The 19,573-nt window shown below is 39.0% G+C and overlaps 1 long non-coding RNA gene across 1 annotated transcript in view; it reads left to right on the top strand.

The window, feature by feature from the left end:
- The window catches only part of LOC115760240, a 66,908-nt gene that overhangs the window by 34,094 nt on the left and 13,241 nt on the right, over positions 1-19,573 (top strand). The window contains exon 3 of the long non-coding RNA XR_004017584.1: positions 5,448-5,626. This is a non-coding gene — a long non-coding RNA (uncharacterized LOC115760240). The remainder of the gene's footprint in view (positions 1-5,447; positions 5,627-19,573) is intronic.

Below are 19,573 nucleotides of genomic sequence, written 5' to 3' on the forward strand. Positions count from 1 at the left end.
TTGTATTTATGTTCAACAAATCACATTCCTCACAAATATTTTGTTCTTATTATTATATTAAGCTGCAAATTTTGTTTGTTTCGTATCAAACACAACACACACGCATAGCGCGCGTGCGTGTGTATTTGTGTGTATTCGTGTGTGTGTAAATCAGTGGTAAATGCAAATATTTGTTTAACAAGCAGCCGAGTTATACCTCAGCGCGTGTTTGTTTTTATTTATGTGGCCATTAACAATTATTTACAAGGCAGCAAACATTCATTTGTTCGTTTGCTGATAGAGCGCATACGCCCCGTGTACCGTGCCCCGTGTACCGTGCCCCGTGCTGCACGCCCCAGGGCTGACGGCTAATAAAATTAAAATATTGATTTATTTGCATAGGGTTGCGTCTCAGTTTTATGTAAGCTCCTTGCGGGCAAGTTTATGGGCCTAGTTTGTGCCCGTACCGGCCATTCCAAATTGAGTCATTAGCGTGGATTTTAGCGTCCCATTAAAACAGTTAACGACTGCAACTGCAGGCAATATCTAACTCTGCTTTGAACTCAAGGCTTAAGCTTTGGCCAGATCAAAAGCTGGCCTAGTCGAGCATTTTGGCTGGGAAGTGCAGCCATCAATTACAAAGCTGCACTCATAAACAAATTTGCGTATAACATCATTTATCATCTGATATATATGAGAAGATATATATTTGTATGCTCGCATAAACTTCGACGCTTTGCAGCTATATGCTCCAGCTGTGACCACTGTGTGCTCCATTTAGGCAGAGAATACCATAAACAACATTGCGTAAAAGGAAACAAAACTTACGACCATGAAGATGCTCTGTTTGCCTATTGCATTTTTTATTATTTTTTTTATAAATGATTTTGATTAAATATATATTATTTTTATATGTTTATATATAAATATTCAAAACCTATTTTGTTGAATATTAATTGTATTAAACTACATTTCATATTGTATTTTTCAAGCCATGGTACTATATAATTCAGTCTGAGGCACAAATGCCTATACGGATTGTTGAGATATAAAAACTTCCCAAGAGTATTGTATAACGAATACAATATATCACAGTATATGCCCACTTTGACCCTTTCGCAGAGTATAGATAATAAACTGCAAACGTTTAGGCAACCGAAGTACGTTTTCCCAAGAATTGGAGCATTCTTAAAGTCCCGCTGCGCTTAGTGATAAGTGTTGCGGTTAATTCATGCGCTCCCATTGAGCCAACGCAGACTCATAACTTCCACAACAACAAAAAAAAGCCCTCTCACAGTTTCGACACACACACACACACACAGCATTTCCCAGAAACGAAATCATAAATTTGGTTTATTTCTTTTTTTTTTCTTTTCTTTTTTTGGCAAGCAAAAGTTTTGAGTTGGTTTAGTTATCCTTGTTTGGAGTGTGGCGACTTTTGCAACATGATTATTATAAAACCAAAGATGTTGATAATGATGATGATGATGATGATGTGCACTTTTGCAGTGTTTGAAGACGACTTCCGCTAACTAAAAGAATGAACTCAAATCGGGGCGTAAAAAATAGATGCCTGGACATGTGCATCATTTATCATGCCGTCGACTAAATGATGTTGATGAGTCTTAAAAGATTTGACATGAAAAGTTGAAAGTCGCTGCGCGCCACGTGAACGCGCCACTTGGGGCATCGATCTGGCAGCATTACGCGGCAATTTCATGACCTCTTTGACTGGCATCAATTCAATTTGGGCGTGGCTGTTAACACGGCCCCAACTGCTGTTCTCCCTGCTGTAGCAGCTCTGCCCTGCTCTCTGCCTCAACTGACAATTTTTTAATTTAATTGGTTTGCATTTTTTTGTTGTGGATTTCTGTGCTTGCAGGTGCTTACGTTTGATAAATGAATGCGAGTAAGCTAAACAGAATGTTATTGAGAAAGGCGTAAGTAAATAGTAAAGGTTTATTGGGTTATTAGGTTTATCTATTTTGAAACTGAATAACAATTTTGTATTTGAAATTTGCAATTTTATCTTTTTATATTTTAATATATATTTTTGTATACATTGTACATCTTCTTCTTTATCTTCTGCTTTTCATATATTTAATTACATATTTCTTTTATTTTATATAATATAATATAAATATATATATTTTTTTAATATTTTTAACTCTGTCAAACCTAAACAAATTTTTGTTCACCTCGACTTTTCAATCCCTTTATTATTCATGTATGTCATATATATTCATTTATGAACAATTTATTCATAATAATTTTGGATATGAAACGATATGTTCAAGTTGAATTTTCATAAGATTTAGTTATATTCACATAATATATATACATATATATATAAAATAATATTTCATATATATATATAATGTAAAAATCGCCTAAATGTTGGTTTAGTTAGGATTTCTTTTATTAACCTTTCGCAAACACAATCGAATTCCGTTTTAGTTTTCTTTTATATTCAATCCTCAATTAACTATAGTTTCTTTATAATAATAAATAATTATTTATAGATTTGTTTAATACATTTCCTTGCTTACGAAATATTTCAAAGCTATTATTAACTAAATATTTAGTATTTCATTTGCCATATTGAATAGTTGATGATTTTATCAATGATTAATTTGATTATTTTATTTCTAAATTTGCATTAAGTATAATTAATTCAGTTCGTATCAAGTGATGAATTAATCATTGTGCAAATGCTTAAGGCTTGGCAAATATCCAGGATTTGTGCAAACACATGATACGCACACACACACACACACACACACACACACATACAGGCACACACACAGTCACGCACAGCACATAATATTAATTAACTGCCACAAGTTTCGATTGCCAGTGTCATAAAACTGCGCAGACATGCGAGCAATTTGTGTTACACCCACACACGCACACCCAGCCGCACACACACACACGCATACACACACACACCCGCCCTGTTACCAGCTAAGAGCAAAGATGCCTCACCCAAATAATTTTATAGCCTGGACGCGACTTGTTTTTAACCCTTTTTCGAAAGTTCACTTTCGGCCGGAAGTCGTTCTGCTGGCCATGCCTGGGCTTGGCAAGCATTCTAATTTGATTCATTTTTAGTTGTTGGCGACGACACGAACCAGACGCGTTGCCCCATTCTAAGGCATAACCTACAAATTGCCACAGACACCCGCCTCAAACCTCCGCCAGCCAGTCAGCCACCCTTTTGGCTTGGCTTTCAGCTTGTTCTTCTTGTGCTTTTTGTGCGCCTAGGTGCTAAGGCGTTGGCTTGTGTTTGTTGTCCGCGATTTGGGCCAGAGATTAGAAGATTTATACGCAGATTTTGCACTTGTTAAATGGCGCGCGCGCTGCGAGCTGCTGCTGCTGCTTCTGAGCTCTCCAAAGCTGAAGGTGTGTTAGATACGAGCTGCTTGTTAAGCACTCACAACTGGCATTCTCTGTGTGTATGTAATTTGGACTTTTAATTGAATTTGTGTGTGGCTAAGCAATTGGTATGCGAGTGCTTAAAGTTGTTGGCTGGTCAGAAGAAGCACAGCTAATTAAATTGCTCGCTTGGTTTCTTTTTGGTTATAGATTTGGGGCTTTCTAGATATTCAGCTTTCTTAAAAATTGTTAACTTTTTTTCTTGGCTGATTTTATTTATTTTTTGTTTTGTTTTATGTGATTTGTCTTATAGATTTGTTGTCATTACAACTTGGTAGATTATATGGTATTTACAATGATGGGATTACAATGAATTGGACATACCAATGATAAAAGTACTGAGGACATAGCATGATGATTCATGTGATTCGCCTAGTAGATAAGTCGCAGGGGTGTGACCTTTGGGGGCATCCCCCTAACTCCCTGTGATGCCACGGCCCTGGCAGCCGTGTTCGGGTGCCGCAGCATTTTCCTGGCTGCTAAGAAAATTATTTGGTTTTCGATCTGTACTTTTCAATTTGAATTCACAAATATTTTAATATTCTCTTCAATTGTACAATTTTTTAAATTTATATTACTTTTACAAGCAACGCATTTTTAATAAAAGCCACCCGAAAGATGGCTCTTTTTTTTTAGATTTGTATTCAAGCTTTCAAGCATATGTTCATTTTTTGTAGATCTGTTACAATATATTACAAATTTATATATATTTATTCATAGACTCGGTATCAGTTTTTTCTGCTTCCATCAAATTGAAGCATTTTCTGCTTTCTCAAAAATCTTTTAATGATTTTCTTCATGCATACGGATAAAATTCATTAGATACTTTATCAAATTTTTGTTAAATGGATTTTTGTAAATATTCTTTTTGCCGCGCCTCAATTTCCTGCACACAACATCAGAGGCTGGTCGAAAATGTCCGAAACAAATTTCTCACACCAAAAAAAAATATATGTTTAACTTATCGAAAAACTATACATCATGGGCTTAACCGATATCGTGCACAACACAAATTGTAAAAAAAAACTAAATAGAAAAAAAACGTAAATCTTAAAAAAAAAAGCCAAAAAATAGATAAAATAAGAAATCGAAAATATTTATCATGCTGTATTAATCAATTTCATATGCTTCAGTTGTTGTTGTGGCTAGGGTTGTTGTTGTTGTTGTTGCTGTTGTTGTTGTTGTTGTTGTTGTTGTTGTTGCTGGGGCAAGCAAAGGAGTCAACGAATAAAAAAGCTAATAAAAAGCTGTCCCGCATTTGATATACGCGCTGATAACGACAACAACAACAACCACACGACAGACTCCAGACTGAAGTGGACTGTTTTTTTTTTGTTTCTTTTTTTGGGGTTGGGTATTTTGTTGGCTATGCGTTTGGAGCACGCATGCACCCGCACGAAGCTGCAGACGGCAGCTTGAAAGCGGCTGCTCTGCTTGGCTCCAAACAATTTTGTTTAGGCACGCCAACCGTGGCCAGAGACAAAGGCAAAGGCAAAGACAAAGAGCCAGAGCCAGAGCCAGAGCTGGCCCAGAGCCCTACTGTCCGCTTTGAAACGAGGCCAAACCCAAATCCAAAACTCATCATTAACCATTAGCGACGTCATCGATGAAGTAGCTGGCGTTGTTGCTGTTGTTGTTGTTGCTGTTTCGCTTAATTAATTGTTAATTAATTAACATAGATACAATGCGTGCGTGTGTGTATGTGCCTGGCCAAAAGGTCGCAACAGCAACATTTTCACGGCTGCCGTTTGTTCTTCTTCTTCTTGCTGTCGTTGTTATTAGTTTTGGTATCTTTTTGTTGCCGCCATAAATATTGTATCATAATTTTGTCCGTTTTGTTCGATTTGAAATTTTGGTTTTCAACCACAAACGGCTGCACGCACCGGCGCCAATTTTCAAGTTTTTCCATTTATTTGTATTTGCTTTTTTTGTTGTTGCGTTTTTCAAATACCGCAAAGCAAACAAAACACAACAACAACCATAATAACAACAAATTTAAAAATGCATTTGCGTGTCGCTCTTTGTTTTCGCAGGTGCCGGGGTCAACATCAAAATGCGAAGCCCTCAACAATGGGGCAACGTTGCGCGAACGGGGGCAACACGCAGACGTCGGCGCGCTCTGCACGCGACACACAAAGCAACACGAGTTAACACACTCACACACACACACACACAGCACACACGCTGCGCGGTCAAGAGTCAACAGACACAGGTAAGCGAGTCCCATAATAAAAATATATAAAAAAAAATTTGTATTTTGGCATTTTTTTGTTGTGGTCAAGTGACGAACAAATTAGCTGAAATCGAGCATAGAAATTAAAAAATATTTGACGAGGGGCAGACAGCTGGAATTCGAGCTAATAAGCTCATGTGCCAGTTCCTAAACATAATCATTAAGGTGCAAAAGAAATATGTAAAAAAGGCAGGTAGAGCTAGAAACACACAGAGAGTGACAATAAGCAAATATCAACTTAGATTAAATGCTTTTGTTTTTTGAATAAAAATAAATAAAAAGTTAATTTTTGACAGGAACTTACGTTCTATTAAACCCCCTGTTAGCTAATTGTTAACAAGCAACAAAACTCGGAAGAGTAAAAAGATAAATTTGACATAAACTAACGTTCTATTAAACCTCCTGTTAGGTAATTGTTAAGATGTGACAGGGCTCTGCCGATAAGTTGACAACACCTTATTAGTTACGTAAATAGTTATCTACAATTATGACAAGATGCTAAAGTTCCTTGTAACGTTAACAGCAGGAAAGATTGAAGAAGAGTTCCAGATGGGATAGAGTCTTCTTTACTCATTTAAATAAACTGAGCTTGTAAATAATGTAAAAGTTGCCTTACATACTCATGCAAAATGCTTTAGTGTGAGATACAGATATTGCCCAATCAAGCGATTACATTTAGAAGTACTATGGGGAATACAAGTCACAATTCACACACATATTCATTAAGCCAACATGAACTACACAGCGACTTAATCGGGCTTAATGAAAAGTAAAGAAACGAGACAGAAAAAACTGCAATGCGCACTAATTTTGAAAGCATTTACCGCACGCAAAATTCAAATCAGCATTTGGCTATGGTCGCTGTGGCCAAAAAACGAGTTATATTTCTACAACAACAACTACATTTGGCTCTAACTGTAACCAACATGCAACAGAAATGCGCCCAAAAGCTTGCGGCGCAGAGCAGCCATCAAGAGCAGCAAATAAAACCGCAGCCAGTCGCAGACAAGATGAGATACAAAATTGTATCTATGTATCTTTTGAATGCCTGCTGTGTGTGTGCCGGCCACATATCGAGTTATTATTGAAATTAAATTACCCCTAATTGAATCTGAAATGGTCAATAAAATCGCATGCCGACAACTATTTTGTATTTGGCTTTGATAGTGCCCCGTGCCGCCTTGTTCGCCCAGTTGTATTTGTTGTATCCACAATTTGTTGGGGCTCGCCATTTGCATATATAGATATAATAGATATATATATGTATAGTTTATATATGCATGGCAAAAATTTCGGCTTTTTCTTGTTGTATTTTTAACAAATGCAAATTGAATTAATTGTTGTTATTTCCCTTAGATCGGCTATCGCTTAATGCGGCAATTTGTCTTTGTCTGTCGATTGACTCTTCGGATAGCAGATCTTTTATGATATGTGGAAATTCGTGAATAATATAAAGGGTTTGTCTTACGCAGTTCGTTTTATGTGAAGCTAGCTGAATTTAACCGGCTTTGCCCAGCCCTGTCATATTTTCTTTTAGTTTTCCACAGAGGGATTTATATATAGTTAATAGCAAGGAAATGCATGGAAGGATACTCTTTTCTCTCCCTCTCTTTTCGTCATCAAGTATCTATAAAGATTCTTAAAAATGAGTTTAAAGCTGATCGTGTAAGAGATAAAAATGTTAGATCTTGACTCTTTCCACCTATTTTCTACCCTTGCAGAAGGAATTCCGCAATTCCAATTAAATGGTCAGTCAGTACAAAGCTAAAAAAAATATTTACAGCCAATAAAAGTGCTTTAAAAACTGATGCTTGAACGTTTCTCGATCAATTCTCAAAGTGATCGCTAAACGAATGATCGCTAATGTCTGTTGGTCTATAATTGTCCGCTTGTTAGACGGCTAATTCCACTTGAATTTCCATTTAAGCACTTAAGGAAAAAGCACGTTTTATTTCTCATGAACAATTGACGCGAAGATCGCTTGGACGTGTAGACAAAGCCAAAGAAGATCACTCAGATCGACAACATGAAATCAGAGACAGTGACAGCGACAGCGACAAGAAGTCAAAAAGCTAATTAGGTTTAAAGAACAGGCAACAGAGACACGATGAGAGCGAGAGAGAGCGCGAGAGATCAGCACAGATCACTGATCGACGGGCAAAAGTAAATTACATGCGAACATGAAAGATGCAGATAAACATGCCAAACAAAATAAAGCTCATGACGATCATTAGCCAGGCAGCAACAGCAGCAAGCAACAACAACAACAACAACAACAAGAACAACATTGTCAGACAGTCAGCGAATTGATGATCAGTCAGTGATCTATCGACTTGCCCCTTGTCGTTGTTATTATGTATGCCAAACAAAGTCACAACATGTGGACAACATGAATAAAAAATAAATAAAAAAAAAAAGGAAAGAAAGAGCAGAAGGCTACAAATAAATTGATGTAGCTATAGAACATGCAACTGATCAAACGATCATCGTCATGATCATGCTCATTATTATTGCACAAGTGCAACCTGATTTGGCATTGGGAACGCGATTCCTTCGACAATCTGTACATAGTTCGGTGTGCCTTCAATCACAGCGCATTCCATGAAGCTGTTTAGCTGCGTTTAAAGCGCCCGTGATCTGTGGCCAGCCCAGAGACAATACAGAAAATTGGCCAAGAATGGGCTAGGACATGCGGGGTCCTTGGGACACTTGTGCTGCGGCTGCCTTGGCGCAATTGTGGCCAAGATTTATTTGCACGCCCGCGCTTAAAGGGCAAAAATGTTGCCTTAGCTCTGACCATATTTTGTTGCCAACAACAGCGTTCGACAGTCGCAGCAATTGCAACAAATGCTGAAAACTGAAAACTGAAACTGAACCTGAACGTACGACCTGCGCTTCGGGGCCAAAAATCTTGAGCGTGACTTTGCATTTCTTTTGGCCTCGTCTTTATACCCTCTACGCATGAAAAGCCCGTGAGAATGGGTATAGTAGCTTAATGCGTGTGTTTGTAGCAGTTAGAAGAAGGCAACTTCTATTACATGAGGTAGATATATTCTGCTGTCAATGCTTCGATCCAAAAAACAATTAAAGCTACAGGCTTGAAGTCAGGTCTATGGTAAGGTTCAGTTATATCTTAGAGAAGTTGACTTTAATCGATTACTTTTCTTACTGCTGCACATCGATAAAAATCGATGTTTAATCCCAATTTCTTAAGCATTAAGAGAGTTATCTGAGCCGCATATGTGCCAAAGACAAGCATGTTACCTGTTCGTTAACTCCTCGTAGTTTCTCATCGATAAATATCGTTGTTTGCTCTTTATTATTTTGAGCATTGAGAGAACTTAAAACAGCAAGGCAAGCATATTTGCTTTTCGATGTTTCCTCTTAGTTTCTCAAATCGGTAAACATCGATTATTGGTCTTAATTTTTTTAAGTTCTCAAATCTCTTAGTTTCTCAAATCGGTAAATATCGATATTTAGTCTGCAGCTATTGACCATATCTTTTATATTATGCGAGCTATCAACAACAAATTTGCCAACATTATTTTAATGTACTTACGCAATGATTATTATTATAAGAATTCTTTCCTTTTTGATATATGCTGACAATTGAATACAATCGATAAGCAACAAACACAAAGGTCAGCTAGAAGCCGGGTAACTAGGGTAGCTCCTAGTCGAGCACTCTCAGCTGGATGACTCTTATTTGATATTTTATCCGTTCTTCGTTTTCATTTTGGCTGTTTCCTCTTTTGTGGCAAAAAGATTCTCACGCGACTTTGCCCAGAGGCCTTTCAAATTGGTTGACAAACTAGCAGCATCAGCACCTACTACCTCCCGCTGCACTTCCCGCCTCTCCGGCCCCCCTGCGTTCGCTGCTTGAGTTAAGTAATTGTATTTCGTAGTGCTTCTAATATGTTTATCGGAATTGCGATTTTGGGTCTGGGTCTGGGTCTGTCTGTGGCTGCTTCAAAGCGTGCAGCGCCTGCAGCTTTCGCTTCACTATTTGCAAATTAAGTGGTAGCCAAATGTGTTTTAGCCCGGATATGGGTGCTCATTGAGCGAGTGAGTCGACCGAGTCAATGAGTGAGTCGTGGCTTGGGCCAAGTGCAGTTCGTTAAATGAAACAATTAGTTGCGGCGCTTCCAGCATTGTTAATCGTGGGAGTATTTCAAGACTCACCATGCTCAGAGAAGAACGAAAGTTTCTCAGGTTCTATAAATTATTTATAGAAATGTGATGGAATTTCTGTCGAAGACTAGAGTTTAGCAGATGATTTTATAGTACAAATAGAACCCGAAGAACGTAAAACGGAAACTCCAATCTAACTTTCCCGTTTAGGCCTGCAGCTGGAATTTTCGTATGAAAGATTCGTTTTGTATTCCCCCTTTGTGGGGAACCTTTGCTGAAAACAATTTTGCGGCACATTCAAATGAAAGCTGCTTAATGAACTCGAAACTAGCATCACAGAGAGAAACACTGAATATGGCATAAATATGGTAAATGCAAACATCCTCTTTAAGGGCAGCTCCGCAGAACTCCAATCGTGCACATGTTTTAATGCGCTTCAAGTGGCCTCGGGATTAGCCTGAGGCGGCTGTCGGGACTTGAATTCTGCGCCATTCGGTGCGTCCGCTCCAACCCTTGGGCGAAACTTCATTAAACGCGGAACGTTTGCAGAAAAAAAAGTTATGACTCGCAGTTGATTTATAAGTACTTAGTGGGGGCCAGAGGCGTTCAGCTAGAGGGGACTCGGAAAGTTGCAACAACTGACAATCGGCGACAATTTCTCATTTTTGAGTGGCAAGAGAATCAGAGCGAGCAGCAGCGAGAGGTGGCCCAATGTGATGAGCAATTGTGCAAGACTTTACATGACAGCAGATGCGAGGCTGGGCAAAGGGCAGGGGCATGTAGGCAGGACGGGCGACGGGCAGCTAAGCCAGGGAACAGGCGACAGACGACAGACATTGACGTCGACTGGCAGCTAATCGACGGGGGCACCAAAAGCAACGTAAAGGCACTGCCAGCTGCAGGGCGTAGTGTTGTGGGAGGGGTTCGCTAACGTGGAACGTGTGGGTCAACTGCTTTTTGTGGCACACAGTGCCTGTTGTAAGTAGACTGACAAGGCGACCCATTTGCTGTTTTCACTTGTGCAACATTTTCACAGAAGACACTTCAGCGAGAAGATACACGGGCTTACTTTTTTGTATACCCTGTGCCCATTGCTCGAAGGGGTATATTGGTTATGTGCGCAGGTATGTTACAGGTGCGAGTGCAGCTGCAGCTGCGTGCTACGTTTTTCTATTGTATATGCATACGGAAAGGGAGTAATGGGTATCTTAGAGTCGGGCAAGCTCTACCCGTTTTTACGCTCGTCTTCTGCTTTTTGTGCGCCGCCTCTAAGAACATTAAACGTGCTTGTATGGCAGTAACTACTATTACTATTAGGATTGACGACGACGGCGACGACGACTTCTATATGTTGTTGTTGTTATTGCTGCAGTTGTTGTCTAGTTCAACTTTTTGCGGCAGCTTCCTGCAAGTTTTTTTTTTTCTTCTCCTCGCGCAGTTCAAGTAGAGCTGAAGCCGAAGCCGAAGCTGGAGCAGTACCAGTGCCCGAGACTAACGACGTATTTATGCCAAGCGACAAACTGTGGGAACAAATAAAAATTTAGCAAAATGCCAGCGCGACTGTGCGGTGGGGCAGCGAGGCAGCGAGGCAGCGAGGCAGCTTGGCAGCTTGAAAGCGGGGGCAGAGTGCCAGCGTGCCAGCGAGTGGGAGAGTTGCACACAAGACACAACAAATGTGTAGCTAGGCACTTTTAGTAGAGATGAGCGCGTGACACGATAAAACGGTAATCATTTTATGTATTCGTTTCCATCGTAGAGTATGAATTGAATATAGAAATTATTTTGGTTATTCAACTTGTTTTTAATATATAATAAAAGACGGTAGATATTAGTATTTTATGATTTCGTATCATTTTGACAGTGAAGCATAAAGTGCAGAGGGGCATTATATGAAATATTTAAATTAATTTCAAAATTTTCATTTCTTAAAAGAGAACTCTAAAGTTTAAACCTTTTGCAATATAACAAAGCCACAGAATCTTTAAAATTATAATAGACCTGCTCAATTAGAAATCTTATGACAAAATTATAAGAAATTGTTTGACAAAACTACACAAATCGTGTCACGCACCCATCGCCAGCTTGTAGGTCGCGGCGCTGAATGTTGTCAAAGTTTTCAAGGAATTTCTTTTGACGGGACTATCATTAATGTCAAAACTAGCGAACTGACAATATTGTAAACCCATCGATAATACAATATTTTCGCTGTCGCCCTCAATTTGCTGCAGTTTGACATTTCGGATTGCATTCCACTTGCAGGCAAGAGGCAGAGCCCCCAACAGTTGCTTTTATCGAAGGCAAATTTCTCACTGTCATTTGATGCAGTTGCAGTTGTTCTGTTTTGTATTCCTTTTTTTTTTTGAGTTTATGCGAAAACTGGGGAAACAATACAAAACAAAGCAACTGCAAATCGCAAAATGCCTTCAAACTGGCCCTGGGTACGTCACGTTTTTCGCGCGCATCTTCATCATCATCTTTCACCCAGACCCCCAAGGGGGGACGGGGTTGGGTTAGGTTTGGGATCAGCGGGCAAATCTTCCACTCTGCAGCGTGCCTCGCCTGACTCTTCGGCTGGGCTCTTGTTTTTGTATTTGCTTATTTTTTTTTTTTTGGCAATTTTTTCTCGTATTATTTTGCTGTCAATTTCAGCTAAGCCAGCGACAGGGCAACAACAAAAACAACAACAACAACAACAACAAAAACAAAGGCATCGCCAGTGCTGAGCACTGCAATTGAGAGTTGACTCGAATTGTGGGGATGCCCCCAATGCCAAATGGTCGATAACTGCGAGTTAAGATTGTTTAAAGCCACAATAATTCTGGGTTTCAAGCGCTTAAACAGATCATTTATTTAAGACGTAAGCATTTTCGGTATTTTATGCAATTTTTGTTCTTAAGGTGTAAAAATGCATGAATATTATGAACTTCAGCTTAATGCAGTGAAAACTCTTTTTAATGGACACACTCGCTGAGAGTTAAGATTTGCTAAAGCCACAATAGTTTTGGATTTCAAGAAGTAGTGAGAAAAATTGTCCGGCTTAAAGAACTGCTCGAACTGTTGCTTTTATTGTATAAATACTCTATTAATTTTGTTTTTTTTTTTTGGAGAAATAGTAGCTCGACTTGTCCGTTGTGCTTTTATTGTATTAATACGGTTGTCTTTATTTTCCTTAAATATATAGTTAGATTCTACAAGTCGCAAATATGCTAATATGCCAAATAGCCCAAGCCTAGGGCATTATGCTTTTTTTATAAACGCATTTCTTGGTATTATTATTTATTTTTAAAAAAGGATATTTTATTTCTCAATAAATGTCTCATATAATGTCTCATATTATAAATAATCGTATATATTTTTTATATAACATTTACATTATTATAATAATTTCTGAAGTCTGAAATCTTTTCCAACTTAGCAATTAAGTTGTTGTATACTCTCTAGCTTAGGGTATATGCAAATAAAACACGAATAAAACACGATTTTGTGAATTTGCAATCCTAAAACACACACACCCGCACACACGCTGATAAACACACACACACACATATATATATACACACTCAAGACAGTGTAAAATAGGTTTTTCATTTTACGAGCTCAGCTTGGCAACACCCCCAACTTGGCCGCCCCTCGCTCTGCCGCGCGTGGAGCATAGCATCATTTGGCCTTTTGCATTGCCAGACCCCCGGTCCCCTCTACAGTTTGCCCCCTTCCCTGGCATCATAATAGTAAAAACAAATTGCGGCAATTGCATTCATCATTAGGCGCTGCTTTTGGTGGCTGCTAAGGGAACTTCTTTGCATTTTCTCGTCGTGTTGTTTTTGTCTTGGGGCTCATAAATGATTTTTATGAACGAGTTTACATTCTTCAGTTAAGGTTACGTCGGCCGACAAGTGGCCCATTCGGTAGGTTGTGCGAGTGTGTGTGTGTGTGTGTGTGTGTGTGTTTGTGATTTGTTGCAGTTATCAGCATTTTTCATTTCGAAAGCCTTTTGACATTTGGCACACTCTCTCTCGCTCGCTCTCTCTTCCTATTCCAAGACAACACATCATCAACATGAAAAGCAGGAATCAGGAACCAGGAACCAGGCAACGCTGACCCTGCCCCCGGCGGCCTCTTGAGTGGGCGTCATAAGTCAGATTTATGCGTGCAAATAGTTTGTGAGCTCTGCATAGCTGGACGGGGGGTGGTGGGCGTGGTTGACGCCTCGTTTTGCTATGCTTGGAAGCTGTGGCATGTGATTTGTGAGTTGTTGTTTAAAAAGTTTTGCCTGAAGGCGGCTTTTGGCCCTGTTGCAACACCAACTGCCAAGAAGTTGACATTCCCTAATAACAAAAAGATAAATTACCAGAAAAATACACAAAATAGCTCACGCAGGTTATTTCAGGAAGGAAACAAATGAGTTCTCAGAGATATATCTACTTGTAAAGCTGTTAGGAAGCCTAAGACTGGGTATTTTAGGAAAGAAATCTGAATAAATACAAATTTTACTATTATTTATTGATAATAATACCTACTTTTCAAATATCATTATAATAATACAAAGTACCCGGAAAATTCGGGATATTCTCGCAACAAGAAGTTGTCTAATATAAGTCCCATTACAATTTCTATATATTCTGAATTCATATCATATATCTGTACCCATATCTTAATACCCTATATCTATATATACTCGAATGATATTCTCTAAATCAGCTTTAGTTTTTTTACTAAAGCTAAAAATATGAGTCTCAAATAGTAACAAGATGCTTAAGAAAATTCTTGGATTATTTCTGAATGGAAGAAGTCTAGAAAAATCCTTCAAGCTTTTTGAAACTTGAACAAATCTTTCCGTTTGATCTCATTTCCTGAATTCCAGTTTCAAGTTATACGAAAGACCAAAAACCTCTTGAATCCAGTTAGTATTTTGTAAATCGTGCGTTGAGGTTATGTAGGGAACGTGCTTAAAATAATTCGCCAAAATGAACTGTTAATTTAGCGGCATTAACAATAAAACATAAAACATGATTACTTAAACTGTGTAAAAGAAGGCGCAGAAGTCCGCAGCTGCGGACTGCTGGAAGCAGTCCCTATCTCAATGAGGCAATCGCACAAATTATAGTACATGTAGTTCTACAGCAGCCATTAAATTGCCCATTTTTCACACCAACACGCCCGCCCGCAAGAGAAATATGCGGCGAGTGTCCGAAAGGAAGCTCCGGAATAAGAGTGGAATATGTGCAGTATGCGAGTGCATAAATCACAATTGTGGGATACAGATAAAGTTCAATATTGGATAAGATATGTGCAGAAATTGTTTATGCAGATACAGTGAAAGTTCTCAAGCGCAGACATCCAAGCTAAGGAGTTTAAGCTAAAAGGAATTGTCGGGGAAGTGTGGGAAAAAGTAATAGGAAACTTACAATAAATTTAAAAACCAATACTCGAATTTATCTAAATAATATGAATTTAAACTAAATCTGAATACCAATTTTTAAATTTATCTATTTATATATTATTAAATTGTTTTATTCATGACAAATTTAAAAACAATTTGTAAGTCCTTTTACGTGATTATTTAAACATTATACAAATTCGACTTGGGAACAATTTTTTATTTTTGTTAAAATTAGTCGCAGTTTTTACCCTATTTAATATATAATTTTCTTATATTTTAATTTTAACACTATTATTATAGAATTTTTTGCGAGTGCATTAAAAAACAGCTCGTCTGCACAAAAGATATAGAATTCTTATTGGGACTACAAAATGGCTGGCCTAGCGGTTATTTAAGCGCAATAGCAGCTGTCCGTTAGTAGAGTTTCCACCGTTTCGAAATATGGCGTGCAGTTATGCTTACCCCAAAATGTGGCCACACGCATCCGCCAGCGCAAAGATAATCCGCTGTTGCACTTGGCGAATAAAATAAAATCGAGCATTTATTCTCGCAGGAAAAAACAATTCACTTGAGCGCCTAAAATAAACACTTCATTATTAGAAACACATGTTGGGGGGCGGGCGGCGGCGGGCATCGCGAAAGGGTTGCGGCCAAAAATAAATACGCATGCATATGCAAGTATATGCCTCTCTCTCTCGCTCTCTCTCTCTCTCTCTCTTTATCTGCCTCTCACTTATGCTAGTTGCGCATCATTGCTGCACTTACAGCGGAAATGGATGCAAAAAATATTGTAAATGCGCGCGCCTCATGGGCCAAGGGCGGGTTGCGGCAGCATCAAATGCAAATGTACCGTTAACGCTAACACTCCGGCACGGCGTACGAGAAAACGAGAACTCCAAAAATAACTTTAGCCAGCGACTAATGTAAGCAAAAGGGCGCGCGTATTCCATATAAATTGTAATTTATGCGTTATTCTTGCACACCTCCTCCCGCTTTGGCCAACGACTATTGCAATTGCTTCTTTTCACACACACACACACACACACACCTTTTCACTTTTGTGGCAAACGCGCAGAGCCGCATAAAATTCCATATGAAATGGTCGATAAAATCCGATTGAAAATCTTTCGCTCCGTGTGTCCCGCGCGCTTCGTGTGTTCAAATCGAACTGAAAGGCAAATGTGACGATCGCTTCTTCCAATTGGATGCTTTGCGCGGTGCAGAGATGAGATCGTGAGCACGAATCGGCACGAAGTGGAGTTATTGTTGCTATTTACACGCGCCGCATATTCGTGCTGCGACAATAGTCACGAGACGCGCTCATTTCTAGCTGCCTAGCTGTCTTCTTCAGCAGGCGAGAGAGCGAAAAGAGAGCGTGCACTCACTTTGACCCCCACACAGTTGTTGCTGTTTCTGTTGTTGAACGATTCCGTTGCACGTGCTGCTGGCTAAACATATGATCTGCCGACCGAAAGAGCGGAACAGAGAGAGAGAGAGAGAGAGAGAGCGAGAGACTGCGTTCATTTTGCGGCGTTGAAAAGCCGGTAAAATGAACAGCGTTTTGTTTATGTTTTCAGTGAACGCGCGCACGCGGCTAAAATGTTGTGCTCAAATTGTTGGTTAGAAAGAAAACAAACCGAGATGCACAGTTAATTAAAGTGATGCAATTTATTTGAGATTAAAATTTACGTATTACGCGAATAATCTACTGGCGGCAAAGTTCACTTTGTGAATTCTGCGCACTGGACTTCCCACAATCTCAGTTCTGACACCGTTATTCTAAGCAACCTTGAAGCATTCCAGTTGCGCTCATTAGCCGCATGATAAAGCAAATGCATGTATGCTGCGATTAGGAAAATAATTATAAATCAAAAGAGATGTCACTGCGATATGTGCAAGTGTGGAGCCAAACAAAAGGCGGCGAAAGAGTGAGAAAAGACGCGGCTGCACTAAAATGCGCTAATGATAGAAAAATCGTTGGTCACACAGAAACCGACCGACTTGACCCACTGAAAATGTGCTGCCACAGAACCAGTTTTTCAGTGAATCCCGCGAGGGTCGTTGGCAGAGGGGGGACGGGGCGGACGGGGGCTACATTGCATTATTGGAAATGTGTGACAATTATGAAAGGCGATCGGCGGCGCGATATTAATGCCTGGCGGGACAATAACAAAAGCCGCTACGAACTTGTGTAGCAGGGCGGGGCAAGGGGAAGGGTAGGGGGGAGGGGGAGCAGACAGTGGCACAAAGCGAGCGCTCTTAGAGATAGGCATCTCGGAAAGCTTTGAATAATACAAAAGCGTCGACAAAACAAATGAACGCAAAAAATTCTTTTCAAGCTTAACGGAAGTCGTTGAGCGCTAAATGGTCAACGGGCCAACCAAACGGATTGACGCATTGCGCGATTGACGAATGGTAGCTGGAATGGTAGCTACCCACCGGATGTAAAGCTGGTTGTTAACACTTCAAAAATAAAACCTTTGAAATGAAAAGATCTATTCCAAATGCCGTGTTAGGGCAGATGTTGGTAAGTTCATTGTAATTTAATCAAATCAGCTAACAACTGTATTAACTGTAGTCAAGCATATATTAGATTATATATTTTTATTGAGTGTGAAACAGACATATATATATATATTCTCGATCAGCATCAAAAGTCGAGTCGATTTAACCAAGACCTTCTCTCTTGGACGATAGCCGGCACTTAATACTTTTGATAAGCTCCTTAAATATGGTCAAAATGCAACGGTTGACTTTATGTTGTATCTCTATTAAATAAAAATCCCAACCTTGTAAAAATCGGTTGAGTTTTGACCGAGTTATGGAGATGGGAAATTTCAACCTATGTCTGTATACGAATCTTGGGGTAAGATTTGGACATGAATTTCGACTAAAAAATATGTGTCCAGATTTAAATGCCAGATTAATATAGAGGGAAAACCATGGAAAAAAATGCCAACCTCGTAAAAATCGGTTGAGTTTTGACCGAGTTATGGGAATGGGAAATTTCGACCTATGTCTATATACGAATCTTGAGGTAAGATTTGGACATAAATTTCGACTAAAAAATATGTGTCCAGATTTAAATGCCAGATTAATCTAGAGGGAAAACCATGGATAAAAATGCCAACCTCGTAAAAATCGGTTGAGTTTTGACCGAGTTATGGGGATGGGAAATTTCTACCTATGTCTGTATACGAATCTTGGGGTAAGATTTGGACATGAATTTCGACTAAAAAATATGTGTCCAGATTTAAATGCCAGATTAATATAGAGGGAAAACCATGGATAAAAATGCCAACCTCGTAAAAATCGGTTGAGTTTTGACCGAGTTATGGGGATGGGAAATTTCTACCTATGTCTGTATACGAATCTTGGGGTAAGATTTGGACATGAATTTCGACTAAAAAATATGTGTTCAGATTTAAATGCCAGATTAATCTAGAGGGAAAACCATGGATAAAAATGCCAACCTCGTAAAAATCGGTTGAGTTTTGACCGAGTTATGGGGATGGGAAATTTCTACCTATGTCTGTATACGAATCTTGGGGTAAGATTTGGACATGAATTTCGACTAAAAAATATGTGTTCTGATTTAAATGCAAGATTAATCTGGAGGGAAAACCATGGATAAAAATGCCAACCTCGTAAAAATCGGTTGAGTTTTGACCGAGTTATGGGGATGGGAAATTTCTACCTATGTCTGTTTACGAATCTTGGGGTAAGATTTGGACATGAATTTCGACTAAAAAATATGTGTTCAGATTTAAATGCAAGATTAATCTGGAGGGAAAACCATGGATAAAAATGCCAACCTCGTAAAAATCGGTTGAGTTTTGACCGAGTTATGGGGATGGGAAATTTCTACCTATGTCTGTATACGAATCTTGGGGTAAGATTTGGACATGAATTTCGACTAAAAAATATGTGTCCAGATTTAAATGCCAGATTAATATAGAGGGAAAACCATGGATAAAAATGCCAACCTCGTAAAAATCGGTTGAGTTTTGACCGAGTTATGGGGATGGGAAATTTCTACCTATGTCTGTATACGAATCTTGGGGTAAGATTTGGACATGAATTTCGACTAAAAAATATGTGTTCAGATTTAAATGCCAGATTAATCTAGAGGGAAAACCATGGATAAAAATGCCAACCTCGTAAAAATCGGTTGAGTTTTGACCGAGTTATGGGGATGGGAAATTTCTACCTATGTCTGTATACGAATCTTGGGGTAAGATTTGGACATGAATTTCGACTAAAAAATATGTGTTCTGATTTAAATGCAAGATTAATCTGGAGGGAAAACCATGGATAAAAATGCCAACCTCGTAAAAATCGGTTGAGTTTTGACCGAGTTATGGGGATGGGAAATTTCTACCTATGTCTGTTTACGAATCTTGGGGTAAGATTTG

Source organism: Drosophila novamexicana, unplaced genomic scaffold (assembly GCF_003285875.2).
Source record: "Drosophila novamexicana strain 15010-1031.04,08,12 unplaced genomic scaffold, DnovRS2.1 tig00000387-arrow-pilon, whole genome shotgun sequence".
NCBI lineage: Eukaryota > Metazoa > Arthropoda > Insecta > Diptera > Drosophilidae > Drosophila > Drosophila novamexicana.